Below are 6,000 nucleotides of genomic sequence, written 5' to 3'. Positions count from 1 at the left end.
CCTTAAGCAAGAAGCTCACACAAGTAATGCAGTGCTGGCTGCCAGGAAGAAGGCGGGGCAGGGGGAGGTGGGGTTGCAGGGGCTCAGGAACCGCTGGCTGGACATGCTGAGCGCAGTGGCTAGTGGGGTGGAAGGTGGACGTCAGGGAAGCAGCTCCCTGAGTAAGCCTGACGGGGCCCTTCCCCCTCAGGAGCGGTGGCGACTAGACACTGGGAGATGACTTAGTTCCGCCTCGGAAGTAGTGCAGGGCCCAAGGCCAGGGGCCTGGGGAAGCCTGAGCTGTGAGGGACTTGAAGGCCAGAAGGTGGTGCAGTCTTAGGAGCAGCAGGCGCGAAGGTGCAGGTGTGAGGGCAGACTTAGGAGACTGCTGAGGCCAGTGAGTCCGGAGGAGGGATGCAGAGGGAAGGGCAGGGTTCTTGGCCCCTGGGAGCCTTGAAAAGATTACCAATCAGGCCCTAATTGGTTTGGCTCAGTGGATGGAGCGTCGGCCTGCGGACTGAAGGGTCCCAGGTTCGATTCCGGTCAAAGGCATGTACCTTGGTTGCGGGCACATCCCCAGTAGAGGCCGTGCGGGAGGCAGCTGATCGATGTTTCTCTCTCATCGATGTTTCTAACTCTCTATCCCTTCCTCTCTGTAAAAAGTCAATAAAATATATTTAATATAAAAAAGATTACCAATCTAAAGGATAAACTGGAAACTACCGAGACTGATTCCCTAGAGGGGATTGTCTCACGGGGGTAATAAGATGAAGGAATGGGAACTGGGAGTAGGAATGAGGGGGCGGGACACTTGCCTGAGTCTGGCTCTCAGAACCAGTGTGATGCTCCACATGCCCACATATAAACAAACAGCTAAAACCCATGAGGACACGGGGGACCCCGAGGTGGCTATAAACCGTGAACCCGACCACATCCCAGATGTGTAACATAACCGCACTGATAGGAGTGGAGAGAAAAAGAAAAGGACCGACCCTCGTAACCGAGGAGAACTGTATTCTAACTGGACCCTGCAATGTCAAAGACAAAATGAACTCAAGTAAGAACTGTGATCTGGTTAGTACATGCGTTTCCCACAGGGAGATGGGCTGCAATTCTGACATTACCCTGTGGATATGCTAACACTGGACGAATAAGTCACACTGTGGACAAGGAGAGTGGGATTAGCACTGCTAGAGAAAGAAGTTACCAACGAGGAGGGGGGAAAGCTAAAGTGAACCTCATAGGCTGGACTGAATCAGAAGTAGCAGTATCAATTCAGGGTTTGTAAGCTAGATAGATATACAAATAGATGTATAGACGTGGTTATGCTTGTGGGTTATATGAATACATGTATCCCCAAGCTCTGTCCACTGAGAGAGACTAGAAGCAGTGAGGCCCCAGTGGCGATGAGCTGCTTGGCTTCTAAGTGAAAGGGACCAAAGTTTTGCTCTCCTACAACTGCCCTTTTGGATATGGGGAGACTGATCTTAAGCTGGTTATTAAAAAACAAAAGACTCAGAAAGAACTCTTGACCCTCCCTCTTTCCTGCCGGAGAGATCCGCCTGGAAAGGCCTGTTCCAGGAAGGAAGTCGCAGGATGCCTGGGTTGGCCTGATCGAACTGAGCGTGATGGACGGGAGGGCTGCGGGGGGAAGCCGGTGGCTGGGTTACCCTAGGGCCTGTTGCCTACCAAGAATTTGTCTGCTATGAGTGTTCCACAACTCCTCAACCTGTAAATTACCCAGTTCCTTTGAAATCTCAGCCCCTGCCCCCCACTTTCTCTTGTACTCAATATTACCTTAAGGTCTTTGGGAATTTTCTGGTTAGGACATGCGTTTGTGAATGCTTACATGAATTCCCAGTGCATACATATTACAAATTTGATTTTCTCCTGTTAATCTGTCTCTAACAGATTAACTTAGAAAAACTTAGAAGGTGGGAAGAAAAGTTTTATTTTAGCAGCATTCTCCCATAAAAGGAACCAAGGCTCTTTGGAGAAATAGTTGACTCCAGGGTTGAGGCAGAGAAAATACAAGATAAACCTGGGATATCTTGTAATGCCAGAAAGTAAGAAAATGCTTTAAAAAGGATGGGGGCATGTTTAAAGGACAGAGTCAACCTTAGAGAACTCCCAGTGGCCAAAGTTGAAACAGTTGGAGCAGCAAAATAAATAATGATGGTATTGAAGTATAACTCATATAATAAAATAAATATCCACCGTTCTATTCTGATATAAATAATGAATGAGTGAATGAATGAGTGAATGAATGAGGGAGGGAAGGTGGAGGCAGGTCATGGGAATCATCATTAAGCAGATATCGTGGTAATAACTGTGGTAAATGAGAACCACCGGTGGGTACTGAAGTTGAGGAGAAATAGGACATTTGCATATTCTCAAATCATCTCCTCTAAGATATTAACTATCAAGAGAAAATTGGAAGTTTTTCAGTGGAGAAACTCAGCAGACAGCTCTTCAGTCAAGTTTAATCGCCAGCTGTAAGACCCACTGACAGCAAGCACCCTTGCTAAGAGGCACCAAGCACGACACGCCCCTCCTGCGGATCGCTTGCAGATGCATAACCTTCTCCTCATCCTGAGAACACATCAGACAAACCCACGCTGTAGTGCAGTGATGGCGAACCTTTTGAGCTCGGCGTGTCAGCATTTTGAAAAACCCTAACTTAACTCTGGGGCTGTGTCACATATAGAAATTTTTTGATATTTGCAACTATAGTAAAACAAAGTTGTATATTTTTGATATTTATTTTATATATTTAAATGCCATTTAACAAAGAAAATGGACCAAAAAAAATGAGTTCGCGTGTCACCTCTGACACCTGTGTCTTAGGTTCGCCATCACTGCTGTAGGAGATCCTAGAAAACTACCGCCCAAAGTGTCAAGGTCATGGCAATAAGAAGAGACCTCGAGGATTATGGCGGATTAGAAGGGACGAAGGAAATGACTGAATGCAGTGTGGCATCCTGGGAAAATAAAGGGGCATCCGTCAGGAGCACGGTGCCAACCTCCATGTCCTGCTTCTAATAGTTGTACCAGGTGGATGTTAACGTTGGGAGAAGCTCGGTAGCATGTATGTGGGAGCTCTGTATCAGTTTTATAGATTTCCCTTCTGTCTGAAATTATTTCAAAGTAAAAATTTATAAAAAACAAACCTGGCTTAGGATGGTGGGCAGGGGACACGTGTCCCAGGGTACCTCCTCTCCACCTTGCCCCCATGCTGCATCCGGAGCACCCGTGTTTTCCTTTGTTGGTGTCACAGGATACCGACCCTGAGGTGAGCCTGCCTGCCATCCTCCAAGAGGCCCTGGTGCCAGGCAGCCCGCGTTCTGACTGGAACGTCTGGTGCCAGGGTCCCCTCATGGCCTCCTTTTTGCACCCCTGCTCCGTATGGTCCCTTCCCCACAGGGGCCCATAACGTCTGTTCAGAGCAGGAAAAGCTCATGTTGCTTCCTTGGTCAAAACTCTCCGAGGGCTCGGCATCTCACTTAGAATGAAATCCAAAGCCAAAGTCGTGTCCTGGCCGTGAGATCCCACATGACCTGCGCCTGCATCTCTGTGTTCAAGCCCCCCTTCCCCTCAGCTCACTGTGCTCAGCCCCTTGCCCTCTCACGGGTCCTCTGGGAGGCCAGGCACACACCTCTGAGGGCCTCTGCACGTGCCCCTCTGCCCAGAAAGCTGTCGCCTTCCCTCAGGTCTCCGCTCAGCGGCACCTCCTCTGGCAGGCTTTGGGGGGCCACTCCCGCTCCCCTCGCCTACTTCAGTCTTCCTTTGTAGCACCTGTCACACCTGGCATCATGCATGTGTGAAATCTGGGTTTTGCCCAGGGTAGGCTGTAGCTGTGTCCCTTCCCGGACCCCCGGGAGCCTGGCTCCTGGATGGCTCAGCAACGCCAATGGAGCTTGTGTGTAAGTGTACACTTTTGTGTACAGATGTGTGTGTGTGCACGTCTGCTGGGAGGGCAGCCCATTTCCTGCTGTGACCACTGCCTGGGCGCAGCCAGACCTGCCAGCTAGATCCGTGACAGAAGAGGGGTCACTCCCTGAGCCTCCTTAGAGGTTGTCTGACTCCTCCCCCGTGCCCACGGTGCCCTGGTTTGTGCTGGCTCCTGGGACAGGCCAATAGTTGGCCTGGGAAGCAGGATAGGCAGTTTCCCCTTGCCTGGGGCGGGTCAGGCCCCAGGACCCTATCCCTCCTGCCCTGTCCTATATCCCCCCCAGTACCTTCCAGGCGGTGCAGAGGGTATCATGGCTTCTAGTGCCACCTGGGACATGCCTCCTATGTAAGTTCCATAATGAACTCTTTTTTGGAGTTATTCAAGTATGCTCACATGGTGAACATTTATTGAGCCATACTCTTTCACTTTGTGCTCTTTTCTTTGTACATGTTACATTTTTAAAAACTTGTTTATTGTCTTTCCTGGGGTGCTTAGTACACTCTTAATGTGATGATCGAGTTGTGTCTTCCCCTGCTCTCCCAGCCCTGGGACATGTTCCCAACCACCTGCCTGAGCGCACATGTGCTCTGTGCTGTCTCCCAGGCCCGCATCATGTGCAGTGCCCGCTCTCCCCTCCCGCGCCCGGCCAGCAGTGGTGGCTTAAGCCTTTGTCCCATGGAGGATGGACACCCATCAGACTGCAGAGATACCTCCTGTGGGGGCAGCCCAGGCCCAGGGCGCCTGAGTGATTGTCAGGACCCGGCCAGGGGCAGCGTGTGGCCCCCGGGTGCATGGACTTATCCTGGGAAGAAAACTGGCCCCTGGAAGGCAAGTGCACCATTTTCTGTTGTGGGTGGGGTGGGAGATATGAATTTTGGACTTTGCATAGTAAAAATAACGTGACCTCATTTTATCCCTTAGGCAGCGATTTTCAGCTGCTGTGCCGCAAGAATTTTTAAAACATGCAATACCTGACTATTTAGCTAGGGGCACTGATTTCTTTTCCCTTCGATTGTCAAATAAAACATGACAACAGCCAACACACCCACAGCCATCTGGTGTGAACGAATCAAAGTTATACCCCTTTTTTTGGGTCAGGTCGGCAAAAATATATATTTTGGTGTGCTGCAGAATTTCAGCAATTAGTTTATGTGCGCCAGATGAAAAAAGTTGAAAATGGCCATCTGGTGTGAACGAATCAAAGTTATACCCCCTTTTTTGGGGTCAGGTCGGCAAAAAATATATATTTTGGAGTGCTGCAGAATTCCAGCAATTAGTCTGTGTGTGCCAGGAGATGAAAAAAGTTGAAAATTGCTGCCTTAAGCTGATAATGTGGGACACATTTGTAGCTTAAAGAGGAGGAGATTGGCGACAAGGAGAGGGAGGAGGCAGAGGGAGAAACAGGGTCTGCTGTGTCCCTTGAATGAAGACGGTGTCCTCGGAGGCAGCAGGCAGTGGCCCTGGCTCCCGCCGCCCCTCCAGCCCAGCACCTACGACTGGCCTGGCTCCGAGTGCCTCCCAGTCCCTTCCTGATTCGCCCAGGCCTCGCAGTCACAGGCCTCCTGGGGCCTCACCAGCGTGGGGAGTCACCTGGCTTCGGGACCTTTGGGTTTCTCTCCTGGAGGAAGTAATGCGGCCTCTCTCTGGGGAGGGAGTGAGGACGGAGGGAGCGCTGCTCTCACGGGTCAGCAGAGGGCCTGGCACATGTGGGGCCCCACAGAAAACTGTTCTTCTACTTGGATGGAAAGCCTGCCTGGTGCTTCACACACAACTCCGGTGTGAATTACTGCCTCTGTCTCATTCGCTCAATATCCACTCAGACATTATTTCTCAAAACCACTGGGTGTTGAGTAGGGTTGTCAGATTCAGCAAATGAAGATATAGAACAGTTAACTATGAGTTTAGGACAAACAACGAATTACTTTTTTAGTGTAATATGTCCCAAATAGTACATATGCTACTGGGGCGTAAAACGCTGTTTGTAGTGTACCTGAAACTCAGTTGTAACTGGGCACTGCTGTCCCTGGTACACCTAGTTGTGAGGAGTGGCAAGTGGGCTCTGCCTCCCG

Source organism: Myotis davidii, unplaced genomic scaffold (assembly GCF_000327345.1).
Source record: "Myotis davidii unplaced genomic scaffold, ASM32734v1 scaffold3, whole genome shotgun sequence".
In the NCBI taxonomy this organism is placed as follows: Eukaryota; Metazoa; Chordata; class Mammalia; order Chiroptera; family Vespertilionidae; genus Myotis; species Myotis davidii.
This window is presented reverse-complemented; position numbering follows the sequence as displayed.